Below are 16,363 nucleotides of genomic sequence, written 5' to 3' on the forward strand. Positions count from 1 at the left end.
TGTGATGATCATTATTATCCAAAGTACAGGTATGAAGACACAATTTGGTGTGAATATACTGTGTATAAACCCAGAGATATGAAAAATTGTGCTCTATATGTATAATGAGAATTGTAATGCATTCTGCTGTCATATATAAATAAAAAATTAATTAATTAATAAAAATATCTCCATATAAAAACAGCAAAATAATATGAAAAGTACATTTTTGAAAATTAAGGAATGTAGTAGGAAGAAAGCTATTTATTTTTAAAAGTTTCTCTCTACTGTGGAGGACTAGAATAACTGTGTACAGATAGTCAGTTTTCAGACTGACAACTAGAAAAACAATATTAACTTTTTTTTTAACTTTTCACTATCACTTTTTATTTTTATTTTTTTATAATATTTTATTGTTGGTTGTTCAAAACATTACATAGTTCTTACTATACCATATTTCACAGATTGATTCAAGTGGGTTATGAACTCCCATTTTTACCCCGTATACAGATTGCTGTGTCACATCAGTTACATTTCCATTGATTTATAAATTGCCTTTCTAGTGACTGATGTATTCTGCTGTCTATCCCATTCTCCACTACCCCCCCTCCCCTCCCCTCCCCTCCCCTCCCCTTCTCTCTCTCCACCCCCTCTACTATAAATTGTTTCTTCCACTTATATAATTTTTATCCTACTCCTCCTTTCCTCTTATATGTAATTGTGTATAACCCTGAGGCTCACCTTCCAATTCCATGCAATTTCCCTTAACTCTCCCTTTCCCTCCCGCCTATCATCCCTGTTTAATGTTAATCTTCTTCTCGTTCTTCTCGATGTTCATAGCAGCACAATTCACGATAGCAAGATTGTGGAACCAACCTAGAAGCCCTTCAATAGATGAATGGATTAAAACAATATTAACTTTTAAAAATCCATGTAGATATTGAATGAAACTGCATTAAATGTGTATATTACATTCCTCTCTGGGAACATAGAAATCATCTTCTTTTGTGCTCTCAAAAAAAGATTTGTAGTGTTCTCTTTGATTCTTTACAATCCTTATTAAATATATGAATTAGTATTTTATTGTCTTCGCTAATGAATAGATTTTTCTTTCATTATTATTAAGTGTCCTTCCCATAGTTTTTCATGGCTTAGTCTGACCAAGACAATCCATGCTACCTGCTCTATGGTTCTAACTGGCTGGAGAGGGAAGTATCCAGTGTCTCATTTTGGCATAGTTTACACCCACCTTCTGCACAGGTTGCTTGTCACCAAAGACTGACTAGAGAAGAGTGAGTGACAGAGTTTGGGGATTAGAGTCAGGAATTGTAGACAGCACAGAGGGCATTGGTGTGCCTTCCAGGGGAATCTGCTGCTTTGTTGGGAACAGTTTCCATATGCATAGAGGAGTGAGGGCTCAGTAGGGGGAAGGGGTGGAACTTTGTGCTCTAGGTCATCATCCAGGGCTAGGACTTGAACCAAGGATGGCTTAGACCCACAGGTTTGAAGGGGAATGATAATTTTCAACACAAACATTTTAAAGTATCTTCACTTCTGGAAACACAGAAGACACTTCATTTCTTTATGGATCTGCTTACTAAACTGTCAGTAAGTCCACGAATCAACTGCACTGGTGTGAATCTGATCTTTGCAGTTTCAGAGACAACCAACAAATTCTAGGATATGACAAGGTGAGGGAATGGACCTAGATGTGTCTCGGAGCTGATTAGTCTTTTTTTTTTAATTTTTTTATTGATTATTTAAAGCATTACACAGCTCATGATATACATTAGACTCAAATTGTGTTTTGAACTCCCATTTTCACCCCACATATACCCAAAAGAGTCTACAAAGAAGCTGCTAGAGTTAATAAATGAATTCAGCAAAGTGGCAGGTTATAAAATCAACACGCATAAATCAAAGGCATTCCTGTATATCAGCAACAAAACCTCTGAAATGGAAATAAGGAAAACCACTCCATTCACAATATCCTCAAAGAAAATAAGATACTTGGGAATCAACCTAACAAAAGAGGTGAAAGATTTATACAATGAAAACTACAGAACCCTAAAGAGAGAGATAGAAGAAGATATCAGAAGATGGAAAAATGTACCCTGTTCATGGATAGGCAGAACTAACATCATCAAAATGGCGATATTACCCAAAGTTCTCTATAGGTTTAATGCGATGCCAATCAAAATACCAACGGCATTTCTTGTAGAAATAGACAAAGCAATCATGAAATTCATATGGAAAAACAAAAGACCCAGAATAGCAAAAGCAATTCTAAGCAGGAAGTGTGAATCTGGAGGTATAGCGATACCAGAGCTCAAACTGTACTACAAAGCAATAGTAACAAAAACAGCATGGTACTGGTACCAAAACAGGCGGGTGGACCAATGGTACAGAATAGAAGACACAGAGACTAATCCACAAAGTTACAACTATCTTATATTTGATAAAGGGGCTAAAAGCATGCAATGGAGGAAGGATAGCATCTTCAACAAATGGTGCTGGGAAAATTGGAAATCCATATGCAACAAAATGAAATTGAATCCCTTTCTCTCGCCATCCACAAAAATTAACTCAAAATGGATCAGGGAGCTAGATATCAAATCAGAGACACTGCGTCTGATAGAAGAAAAAGTTGGCTACGATCTACAAATTGTGGGGTCGGGCTCCAAATTCCTTAATAGGACACCCATAGCCCAAGAGTTAACAACAAGAATAAACAAATGATTAGTCTTCTGGAAGTGCCTAGGACAGTTTTTAGAATCTAAAACACAAAATTTTTATTCTTTTCATATCCCTCCTCTCCTCCCCATTCCCACCAAAAATAAAGAAATGCAGGTTTCTTTTGACTTGTGACCCTGAGAATTTCTTTCAAGATGGGTGGGATCCTTATCAGTCAAGCTGGTGAGAAAATAAATATTGTGATGATGATCATAATTAATAATTATTATAATAATGCCTAATATTTATTGAACACTTATTAATATATTTCAGACACTCTCCTGAGTGCTTTTACTCTATTAATTGGCTTCCTTTATCTGAAATACAGTGCAGTAGATCTATCATTATTACTTCCCCTTTTCATTTTACCAATTAGGACATTGTAGCATGAAGGGGTTGAATAGTTCCCTAAGGCTACATTATTAGTAAGAGGTGGAACCTTAATTGAAACTCAGGCACTCAAGCCTCAGAATGATGGGACAGAGGAACGACTGTGCTACATTGAGGCCTGGAAGGGGATTTATACCACACTTCCCCTGGTAGGCACTGGACCATTGTTAAACCACTCACTGAATTCTTCTAAAGAAGTAATTGCATAGGGCCCTGGCTATGCACACCTTCAACTGATGTCACCTCCCCCTTTCTGTCATGAGTGGAAAAGGGCTCTTTCTTCTCTTTTTGTTTCTTATGCCTGATAGTATTTGATTGAAGCACAGATGGATGTTATTTGCCAGATTCAGTATAATTCAGGTGCTGGTTATTTGAAGAGATGATGCACATTACAGCCCTCACAATCATCTGAGGCATCTAAAATTTTATTCAGATAGATTTACTTCAAAATCTTACAGGTTCAAACACTTGGAAGCTGAAAAAATTTTTTTCTTCATCAAAAGCCTTGGTACTCTTCTCTCTCTGTTCTCCTGGGTACCTCAGGAGTCATGGGTTCAAAATAAAAGGCTCATTGGGGTTAGGGAATAGTATTTCATCTTCTGTTTATCTGTGAGGAATTATGATGTCATTATTTTGTATCCATGAGACAAATAGGTAAAAAAAAAAGAACATAGTGGTAAGAATGGAGAAGTATAATGACTAAAGATATACAAAATAATTGAAATGGATTTGAGTGCTCAACTAAGAACACAAACTTTGTTTCTAGCCATGATCCCAGAAGGACCATGAAGGCCTGCTGGAGAGGGAGAAAAGGAAGAGAAATTCTGTAAAGTGCTCCATATGCAAATTTCCCCAAACTGAAGTTTTTCAGGGCCACTTGCCTTAGATCTGCCTTAGATCTGACAATACAATATCAAGATGAGAAAAATGTGGTAGTTCTATCATTTTTTAAAAGAATTGTATTTATTTAATAGGATCACTGAATAGAATGTTAATATACAAAAATTGATTATTAGCAAGAAACAAGAACAAAAACTTTTCAATGTCACTTAATAGCACTTTATGTTGTAATATACTTGACAAGTGCTCCTAAAAATTTCCAAGGTAATCAAATACAGGGAAATTCTTTAAAAACTATCACAGACAAAAGAAACTTAAAGAAACATGACAAACAAAAGTAACGTGGGGTCCTGGAGGGGATCCTAGAACAGAAAAAAACTAGGTAGGTAAACACTAAGGCAATCTGAATAAATCATGAAATTTGGTTAGTAATAATGTATTAGCATTATTTCATTGTAGTAAGTGTTGCATACTAATGTAAGATGTTTATAATGGAAAAATCTGTGTATAGATGAGGAGATGAGGCAAATGGGAACTCTGTTTTAGAGGCTCAAATTTTCTGGAATTCTAAAATTGTTCTAAAATAGTTATTAATATAAAGGAAGGAAAAGTTGAAATTAGCTCAAGTACATATGGAGATTTATCACATAATAAAAGAGACATATTAAATCAATGAACTTTTCAAATAAATGGTGTTGCAACCAATGATAGGCTCTTGGAGAAACATAACACTGTATCCATACAAGAAACAATTTAAAAACTTTGAATTAATCTGAGAACAAAATGTAAAAATATGAAGCTATATAACTGTTAAAAGGAAATTTGGATATATTCTTTTTATAAATTAAATGCAGGAAAATCTTTCTAATTGTGGTTCAAAAATTAAAATAAAAAAAGAAAGCACATAATTTTTTATTTATATAGTCATAGGTATGGAACCTAAGGCTTTGCATATGCTAGACAAGCTCTTTCGCACTGAACTTTACCTCCAACCCCAGGATGTATAAAGTTAACTACTTAAAATTTATAAACAAAAGCTTTAGTGCTGCAAATATCAAAAGATCTCTGGAAAGCCACAAGGCAAATTAAAAATTTTGAAAATATATTTTTACTATGCATTGCTAAAATATGAAGAATTAAAAATTAAGACATATGAATTAAAATACTGATATAAAAATATACAATAGTCTTGCACAGAAAAAAGTAAACAAAATTATGTGGAGCATATGTTAGAAAGCAAATTAAAACTACACTTAAACTAGCACTTCATACTTATTAGTTAAGTAATAATCATCAAATATGAAAGCTTTATGACCATTGCCTGGAGAAAGATATAGAGAAATAGACAATCCATGCATTGCTGGTGACAGGTGAAAGCTGTCCTGCTATAAAAAGTGTTGGCAATATCCAACAAAATGGTATATGCATAGACACTTTAATCTACCAACCTCACTCCTAAAAATTTACTTCACAAAGAGGAGATCATGTGTGAACAAGTTAATTTAGTGTTTCATTATTGTACAATATTAAGTAGAAAAAATGTTGAGAAAAACTGTAATGCCCACTGTTTTAGTCAGCTTTTGTACTGCTGTGAAGAAAAGACCTGAAAAGAACAACATGGAGGAGAAAACTTATTTGGCCCATGGTTTCAGAGGTTCCATCCTTGGTTGACTGACTCCATAGCTCTGGGCCCAAGGTAAGTAGATCACCATGGTGGAAGGGTGTGGCAGAGAAATGAAGTTCAGGACATGATATCCAGGAAGCATATAAGAGTTCTTCTATCCTTTGTCATTTGTAGTCCCAGGAGTGTCATTAAAGTCCTTCCTGATATTATAAATATAGATACACACATCAGTATAGATATAAAACTTATACAGAATTAGAATATTTGTCTTATAATCTTTTTTCACACATAATCTATGGTAGATAGTTTCCTATATCACTGAGCAGTCTCATAAATATTACCTTTAGTGGCTACTAAAATTCACCATGTGCTTGAAATGGAATTTACTAAAATAACTTTTTACTTGGGGACATACCATTTAGGTGGCCTGCTATCTATCTTCTAAAGCAAACTACTTGGAGTTTCCTCTTTTTTTATTGTTGGTTGTTCAAAACATTACATAGTTCTTGATATAACATATTTCACACTTGGATTCAAGTGGGTTATGAACTCCCATTTTTACCCCTTATACACATTGCAGAATCACATCAGTTACACTTCCATTGATTTACATATTGCCATACTAGTGTCTGTTGTATTCTGCTGCCTTTCCTATCCTATACTATCCCCCCTCCCCTCCCCTCCCCTCCCCTCTTCTCTCTCTACCCCCTCTACTGTAATTCATTTCTCCCCCTTGTATTATTTTTCCCTTTCCCCTCACTTCTTCTTGTATGTAATTTTGTATAACCCAGAGGGTCTCCTTCCATTTCCATGCAATTTCCCTTCTCTCTCCCTTTCCCTCCCACCTCTCATCCCTGTTTAATGTTAATCTTCTTCTCATGCTCTTTGTCCCTACTCTGTTCTTAGTTACTCTCCTTATATCAAAGAAGTCATTTGGCATTTGTTTTTTAGGGATTGGCTGGCTTCACTTAGCATAATCTGCTCTAATGCCATCCATTTCCCTCCAAATTCTATGATTTTGTCATTTTTTAATGCAGAGTAATACTCCACTGAGTATAAATGCCACATTTTTTTATCCATTCGTCTATTGAAGGGCATCTAGGTTGGTTCCACAGTCTTGCTATTGTGAATTGTGCTGCTATGAACATCAATGTAGCAGTGTCCCTGTAGCATGCTGTTTTTAGGTCTTTAGGGAATAGACCGAGAAGGGGAATAGCTGGGTCAAATGGTGGTTCCATTCCCAGCTTTCCAAGAAATCTCCATACTGCTTTCCAAATTGGCTGCACCAATTTGCAGTCCCACCAACAATGAACAAGTGTACCCTTTTCCCCACATCCTCGCCAGCACTTGTTGTTGTTTGACTTCATAATGGCTGCCAATCTTACTGGAGTGAGATGGTATCTTAGGGTGGTTTTGATTTGCATTTCTCTGACTGCTAGAGATGGTGAGCATTTTTTCATGTATTTGTTGATTGATTGTATGTCCTCCTCTGGGAAGTGTCTGTTCAGGTCCTTTGCCCATTTGTTGATTGGGTTATTTGTTATCTTATTGTCTAATTTTTTGAGTTCTTTGTATACTCTGGATATTAGGGCTCTATCTGAAGTGTGAGGAGTAAAGATTTGTTCCCAGGATGTAGGCTCCCTATTTACCTCTCTTATTGTTTCTTTTGCTGAGAAAAAACTTTTTAGTTTGAGTAAGTCCCATTTGTTGATTCTAGATATAATTCTTGTGCTATGGGTGTCCTATTGAGGAATTTGGAGCCCGACCCCACAGTATGTAGATCGTAGCCAACTTTTTCTTCTATCAGACGCCGTGTCTCTGATTTAATATCAAGCTCCTTGATCCATTTTAAGTTAACTTTTGTGCATGGCGAGAAAAAGGGATTCAGTTTCATTTTGATGCATATGGATTTCCAGTTTTCCAAGCACCATTTGTTGAAGATGCTATCCTTCCTCCATTGCATGCTTTTAGTCCCTTTATCAAATATAAGATAGTTGTAGTTTTGTGGATTGGTTTCTGTGTCCTCCATTCTGTACCATTGGTCCACCCACCTGTTTTGGTACCAGTACCATGCTGTTTTTGTTACTATCGCTCTGTAGTATAGTTTGAAGTCTGGTATTGCTATACCACCTGATTCACACTTCCTGATTAGCATTGTTTTTGCTATTCTGGGTCTTTTATTTTTCCATATGAATTTCATGATTGCTTTCTGTATTTCTACAAGAAATGCCGTTGGGATTTTGATTGGCATTGCATTATACCTATAGAGAACTTTTGGTAATGTCACCATTTTGATGATGTTAGTTCTGCCTATCCATGAACAGGGTATATTTTTCCATCTTCTAAGATCTTCTATTTCTCTCTTTAGGTTTCTGTAGTTTTCATTGTATAAGTCTTTCACCTCTTTTGTTAGGTTGATTCCCAAGTATTTTTTTTTTGAGGATATTGTGAATGGAGTGGTTGTTCTCATTTCCATTTCAGAAGATTTGTCGCTGATATACAGGAATGCCTTTGATTTATGCATGTTGATTTTATATCCTGCCACTTTGCTGAATTCATTTATTAGCTCTAATAGTTTCTTTGTAGACCCTTTTGGGTCTGCTAGGTATAGAATCATGTCATCTGCAACTAGTGATAATTTAAGTTCTTCTTTTCCTATTTTTATGCCTTTAATTTCATGCTAAGCCTCAGGCTAGCATCATTCTGAATGGAGAAAAATTGAAGGCATTCCCTCTAAAATCTGGAACAAGACAGGCATGCCCTCTCTGGAGTTTCCTCTTAAAAGAATTGGAATAGGCCCAGAAAAAATAATTACACATTATGGACTTCATGGTCACTCAGTAAAAGAGACAGATCTTGTAGTATTAGCCCAAATCCTATCAAATCCCTTCTTTGAATTCATAGCTATTTTTAAATCCCTTTTAAAAGCTACCTATGGGAAGACCCAGGGCAACATCATTTGAAATGGAAAAAAAAATTGAAAGTATTCCCTCTAAAAACTGGAACAAGACAGGGATGCTCCCTTTCACCTTTCACCACTTCTATTTAACATACTTCTTGAAACACTGGTCAGAGCAATTAGACAGACAAAAGAAATTAAAGGGATATGGATAGGTAAAGAAGAACTCAAATTAGCACTATTTGCCAACAATATGATTCTATACCTGGAAGACCCAAAAAATTCCTCCAGAGAACTTCTAGAACTAATGAATGAATTGAGCATAGTAGCAGGATACAAAATCAACACCCATAAATCAAAGGCATTTCTGTATATTAGTGACAAATCCTCTGAAAGGAAAATAAGGAAAACTACCCCATTCTTATTAGCCTCAAAAAAAAAATACTTGGGAATCAATGAAAGATGTTAAAGATCTATACAATGAAAACTACAGAACCCTAAAGAAAAAAATCAAAGAAGACCTCAGAAGATAGAAAGACACAGACCCAGCTATCCCTCTCCTCGGTCTCTACACAAAGGACTTAAAAACAGCATACTCTGGGACACAGCCACATTAATGTTTATAGCAGCACAATTCACAGTAGCTAAATTGTGGAACCAACCTAGATGCCCTTCAGTAGATGAATGGATAAAGAAAATGTGGTATATATACACAATGGAATATTATTCAGCATTAAAAGTGAATTAAATATGGTATTTGAAGCTAAATGGATAGAGATGGAGAATATAATGCTAAGTTAGTCAATCCCCCCCAAAAAAACAGATGCTGAATGTTTTCCCTGACTTAAGGATGAGGATATATAAGGGAGTTGGTGGGGGGCATGAGAGGATTAGATGAACTCTAAATTGGTAAAAGGGAGGGAGGGAAAAGGAGGAGGCATTGGGAGGTAGGAAAGATAGTGGAATGAGATGGACATCATTACTTCATACATTACATATATGAAGACATGAATGCTGTGACTCTAGTTTGTGTACAGAGATGAAAACGTGCTCTATATGAGTAATATGAATTGTAATGCATTCTGCTATCATATATAACAAATTAAAATTTTAAAATTGTAAAATAATATCAAGAAACACAAAACATTTTAAGGGAGTAAGAAGGATAAAGAAAAGAAACCAAAACAAAACCTAGATAAAACAGACAATCAGAAATTGAAAGCAGCTTTAAATATATACAAAAAGCAAAACAAAGCCAAACTTTTTTTATTATTATTTTCACAGAGATTGGAGAAGGCAGCCTTCCTTAGATGGAACAGCAAAGCCCTTTTGAAAATTAAGAGCACAGGAAAAGATTTACTACAATGTAATGTATTTACCATAGGCTTTCACAATATTGATTAATTTTTAAATTTTATGAAGAGTTTGAGCAAACTTATTGTAAATCTATAGATTGTATCTCCATGGAAGTTTATGATCTCTTTTATTGTTTATGATCTCTTTTTTTGTTGTTTTCTTTTCTGTAAAATATCACTTTTACTTTCTCTTAATTATATGCAGTTCTTATGAAAATTATTCTTTGTTATTTTCCATTATTCTTCTTTTTCACATTTGGGATCACTGTCTTTATTCACAGGTGACTTGATAGTATTTGCAGAAAATGTCAAATCAAGGAATCCATAAAAGAACTTTTAGAATAAACACATTTAAAGTTTTATGATCAAAATCTGTATATATATATATATATATATATATATATATATATATATATGTATAATCAGTTCTATTTCTACACTGTAGTAAGAAGGAACTTTAAATAAAGAAATGGATTACAATGATTTTATTTATAATAACCTCAAAAACAAAAAACAGAGTTTAACAAAAATATTCTAAATCTTCTATTATTTTTTATCTTAATGGAATTTCTCCTCTTGAAACTCTGAGTATGCCTTCTTGGTAGTGTATTCTGCCAGAGACAACTGATACTGCCCTCTCTCCTTTGCCTTATTAGCTGGAAAGAAAAGTATTGAATTATGGGTCATAGTTTCCTGGAAATGTGATTTAGGGAAAGATTTACATCATCATTATTCCTCTTTAACCACAACCCTAACCAAATAACCACTTCCTATGCTCAGGCAGTTTCTCGTTTCTACAAACATTGTTGTTTTTCTGAGGTTCTCAAGGTAAATATATATATACACACACACATATATCATTCATTCATTCTTTGGCCAATCCTCCAACATATGCAAAAGATCAGAACAAAACTATTCACAATTAATAGCATCAGAAAAGTATAGTTCAAAAGTATGGTCACTATAACAGAACTTTCAACAAGACCCTGTTGTACAGGACACTTTCTGGGCATGTGAATCTAACATACACTAATTACATTGTAGAAGGTTTCCCAAAAGAAAAGAAAGCAGATGGGAAGTCCATGGCAATAAGCACAACCTGAAGTGGTGTGGTTTGACAGTGAGAGTGGTGGATAGCTCTGGGCCAGCCACACAGAGCTGCTGTCTCCATACCTTAGAGGAGTGGAACTTGAACAGTGAGATTGCATTAACCAGGACTGCATATGTAGAAGTCACACTTGAGCACATATTAGAACAATTCTGCCTGCCTGTTAAACTAGTGACAACAAAAGAGCCCCCTGCTAGAAGCCAGTCCCTTGAGTCTTAAGACTTATGCATATACTGGGTCTTGAATAAGGGCACAATACAATTTTTGGAACATGAATTCTTCAGGACCTGAGCTAAGTTAGCCAGGGCTTTACTGTCTCTCACCCCACCCAGTGACAAATCAGAAAAATTTGGCATGATTTACTTTGCATTACACAATTTGCAAAACATATAAATATGTCAAAATAGATTATACTGTCAAGTGTAACTAAAAAGAACAAATAGAAAATTTAAAGAGAAAACAAGTGATGGCTGATATTTTGAGCCTGACTCAAGAGCAGTATGTAATGGTAACTTGGGCATGAAAATAGGTTTATTAATTGCCGTGGAAATTTACCAGTGACAGATAATACACCTTACTACCCACTTCATATATGTTTCCTTCTAGTGCTGAATAAATATATACATAATACTAAGAATTTTGTAATGACTGTTACAGTGAAATGCTCATTTTTAGCACTCTTGGATTTTCTCTCTTGCAATTTTCTCTCAATGCTGAATGTTTAATCTGATATAAGGGGAATGATTCATAGTGAGGTAGGGAGGGGGAGCATGGAAGAATAGATGAACACTAGATAGGGCAGAGGGGTGGGAGGGGAAGGGAGGGGGCAGGGGGTTAGCAAGGATGGTGGAATGTGATGGACATCATTATCCAAAGGACATGTGAGAAGACATGAAGTGGTGTGAATATAACTTTATATACAGCCAGAGATATGAAAAAATGTGCTCTATATGTGTAATAAGAATTGTAATGCATTCTGCTGTCAGTTGTTTTTGTTTTTTTAAAAATCAATTTAATTTTTTTTAAAAAAACAAGAATATATTTGCTCTTAAAAAAATTCTCTATCATTTCTAAAACTTCCCTAAGATCATTTGTAAATCAGCCCCACACCTAGCCCACAAGCAGTTACTAATCTGATTTCTGTCACTATAAATTAGTCTGTATTTTCTAAAATTGTATCAAATTGAATCATACAATATGAACTCATTTTCTGTCTTCTTTCATTCAGCTTAATTATTTTGAGGCCTAAGCATATTGTTATATATGTCAATGATGTCTTCCTATTGTCTAGCAGCAGTTCATTGTATAAATATACCACAAGTTTCTTATCTACTCACCTGTTAATGGACATTGGAGTTGTTTCTGGGATTTGTGCTATTACAAGTAAATTCTGAAGAGCCCATACAAGTCTTCCTATGTAAATTATTTCCCTTTCTCTTGGGTAAATAATTAGTAGTGAAATGATTGAATCATGATGTTTTACTTTACTTTTTAAAATATTGCCCAACTATGTTCCAAAGTAATTGTACTATTATACATTTCTAACAGCAGTATAATTGAGTTCTAGTTATTTCACAACCTTGTCCACACTTGGTATAGTGGTCTTTAATGTAGCCATTTCAATGCCAATATAGTAGCATTTTGCTGTGGTTTTAGTTTCCATTTTCATAATGTCTGCTGCTATTGCATATTCTAATGTGCTTAATTACCATCTCTATATCTTCCTTGATAAAGTGTCTGTTCAAAATCTTTGACCACTTATAATCAGGTTGTTTTCTATTTTTGCTGAGAACATACATGTTCTTTATATATATATATATATATATATATATATATATATATATATATATATAAAAGATCTTTGTCAGACCTTGGTAAATATTTCTCCCATTTTGTGATTGCCTTTTTAATTTTGTAATATATCTTTTCAAAAACAAAAGTCTTTATTTTGATATAGTTAAACTGCTTGATTTTTTACAGTTTCTTATTTCTGTTTGTTAGTTAAGAAATCTTTGCCCAAGCTGAAAGTACTTAGATTTTCTCCAATTTTCTTATTGAATTTTCAAATTTTTCACTGTTCTTTAGGACTATTATCCATTTCAAGTTAATTTTTGGTTGTGTGAAAGTCTAGTTGCAATTTTCATATAAATATACTCAATTGTTCTGGCACTATTTGTTAAAGAAGATTAGTATTTCCCCCATTAAATTGCTTGGGTGTGTCAAAACTTGTTTACATGCATATATTCCTGAAATATATGTAAGTAGTCCTCTAACACCATACCATCTTGATGTTGACAACATAAAAATTCATAAAATCAGGTATCATACACTTCCACCTTTATTCTTTTTACAAAAGTATTTTTTCTATTCTATCACCTTTGAATATCCATTCAATCTTTAAAAAAAGCTTATCAATTTTCTTCAATAAATCCTGTATGTATTTGGATTGCAGTTGTGTTGAATTTATACAAAAGTTACGGAAGAATTATGTTAACAATATTGATTCTTCTACTACATGAACATGGTATATCTCTCCATTTATTATCTTAATTTCTCTCAACCATGTTTTATACTTTTTAATATAAAAATTGTCAGGTTTATCTCTGAATGTTTTATATTTTTGATGATACTACAAGTTAAAATTAAAATTTTCAATTTTTTTTAGTTCATTACTACTATACATATATAAGTTAAAAAGGTTAATTGTTATTGAATTTGTATCCTGAAACATTGCCAGTTTTACTTTTTCTTTATCCTGTTTGTTTGTTTTTTGTGGACTCATTAGACACTCTGTGGTAGGGGCTGACAAATTATAGTCAGCAGGCCAAATCCAGCCAACCACCTGTTTTTGTACAATCTATGAGCTAAGAAAGGTTTTTACATTTGTCAATGGTTACATTTGAGATGATTGTACAAGTATCTATATAGTATCCTTGATTTCATGTCTTAGACTACAAAGCCCAAAATATCTGTTATTTACAGAAAAAAAATTGCCAATCCCTGTTCTATAGTCAATCATGTTACATATGGATAAAAACATACTTTTCCCTTTCCAATTGGCACATCTCTTATTTCTTCTCTTGCTTTTTTGACAATTGACTAGGAGTAGGAACAGCAGACATTCTTTGCTGACTTTCTATATTAGAGCAAAAGCTTTATTCTTTCACTATTGAGTTTGATGTTTGTAGCCCTTTTTCAGATTGATAACATTTATATTTCTAACTTTCTAAGTAAGTATTTCCATCATGAATCGATGTTGACTTTGTCAAATATTCTTTTTTGCAAAAATTGAGTTAATGATTGTTTCATTCATTTTTTCCAATAATATCATAAACCACTTTGATAAAGTTTTTCATACTAAAACAGCCTTGCATTCCTTGATTAGTTGTGCTTCATTATTCTTCATATGTGTTGTTGAGTTTGATCTACTAAAATTGCATTGAGAACTTTTCATCTATGCTTATGAGGATATTAGCTCATGAGGGTTTTCTTGTAGTATATTTAATTGGGGTAGAAGATTATTGATGACAAGAGTTGAGATGTATTCTCTCCTCTTTCATTTTCTGGAACAATTTTTATAATGATGTTATGGCTTCTTTAAGTGCTTTCAAGACTTTATCAATTAAATCACTTGGGAAGACCTGAAGCATCCTTGAAGAACAGATTTTAGCTAAAATTTCAATTTATTTATTAAGTACAAGGCTGTTTTAGGCTATTCCTTTTTTGGGGGGTGGGGTACTGTGGGATTGAACCCTGGGGCACTTAACCACTGAGTCACTCCCCAGATCTTTTTTATTTTTTACTTTGAGACAGAGTCTCACTGAGTTGTTTAGGGCCTTGCTAAAATGCTGAGGCTGGATTTGAATTCAGATCCTCCTGCCTCAGCTGCCAGGATTACAGGCATTCACTACTGTGTGGCATAAGTTACTGCATTTCCTTGAATGACATTTAGTTGTTGTATTTTTCAAGGGTTTTCCTATTTCATCTAAGTGGTCCAATTCATAGGCATAAAGTTTTTCATAAGTTTTTTAATCTCTGCACAATCTGCAATGGTGTCTCTTCTCTCATTCTTCACATTGGTAAATTGTGTTTTTCTTTCCTGGTTAGGCTCACTGTAAGGTTATCGATTTTAGTGACCTCCAAAAAAATCGATTTTTATTTCACTTAGTTTTCTCTCATTTCTCTGATTTCCATGCCAATGATGTGCACTCTATTCTTTATTATTTCCTTTCCTCTGCTTAATTTGGGCTTATATTGATATTAAGTTTATAATTTCTTATTTTGTCCTTAAGAAAGAGGCTTTATTAGGATTTATAATGCAATGGAAAGGGAAGTAATACAAGGTTTTCTAATTTCTTAGGGTAGTTTCTTCGTTCATTGGTTTGAAATCTCTCTTCATTCATGGTGTATTTAATTTTGTGATTATTTATTGAAACACTGCTTTAGATGTATAAATTGTGATATATTGTGTTTTATTCCATTTATCTCAAGATAATTTTTTAAATCCCTTTCTGATTTTCTCCCCTGACCCATGTTTTATTCAAAAGCCCTGTGGGTTTTAGTTTTCAATTATTTAATAATATATTTTTGCAATTATTTCTAATATTATTTCACTTTGGTCAGTAGGCAAACTTTGTATAATTTCAATCTTTGTAAATTCATTGATCCTTAGATAAACCCCAAAGAAGCATTTAACATAACTAAGAGTCCATTCATGTTTAAATTACCCAAGAAAATAAGAATCTATGAATATTTTTATGATTATGTATGTATGAAGGTCTCCTGATTTTACTAAAACACTCCTCTATCCTTTAATATTTAAACTATATGTACTCTTCTCATAATTTTTAAATACAAATTATAAAATAAAATATGACTTGTTGAAGTATCAAGAATTCATTTGACAGTGGCAGAGAATTATGAAAACAGTACGAAAAAGGGTTTTGGTTTTCACTAGAGGGAAGGCAGTAAAGTTTCTTTTCTAAGCATGTAATTTTACATAATCAATCTCCTAGCTTCTGAGTCTGCAAGCAAATGCAGAGTTGAAGTCCTTCTCAAACATTCAAACCCACAGGTCAGATAGCGTCATTTACTAAAAATATGATGGAATAGTCAGTGAAATCAGAGCTGAGCTGGTTGCCAGGCTCTGGGTAGAACTGCTGGCCTTTCCCAGGGAGACCTGGGAGGGGAAGGAAGAGCTGCAGTGCGCCTGGAACTCCTAAAGTGCAGAGTCTCCCCCTGCTGGTGCGCATGACCTAATTAATACCCTTCAGATTGTCAATATCCTAGGCACCTTGAACTTCTCCCAGCAAATCAATGTATTTTAGCACAACTTTTAAAAAGAAAGACCAAACATAACTCAAAAAAATGTTTACTGTAATTTGAATCTCTGAGAGTGTGACGAGAATTTTGAATCTGCCACGCAAGGAAAGTTT

Source organism: Spermophilus citellus (assembly GCF_964194105.1).
Source record: "Spermophilus citellus genome assembly, chromosome: 5".
Taxonomy (NCBI): Eukaryota; Metazoa; Chordata; class Mammalia; order Rodentia; family Sciuridae; genus Spermophilus; species Spermophilus citellus.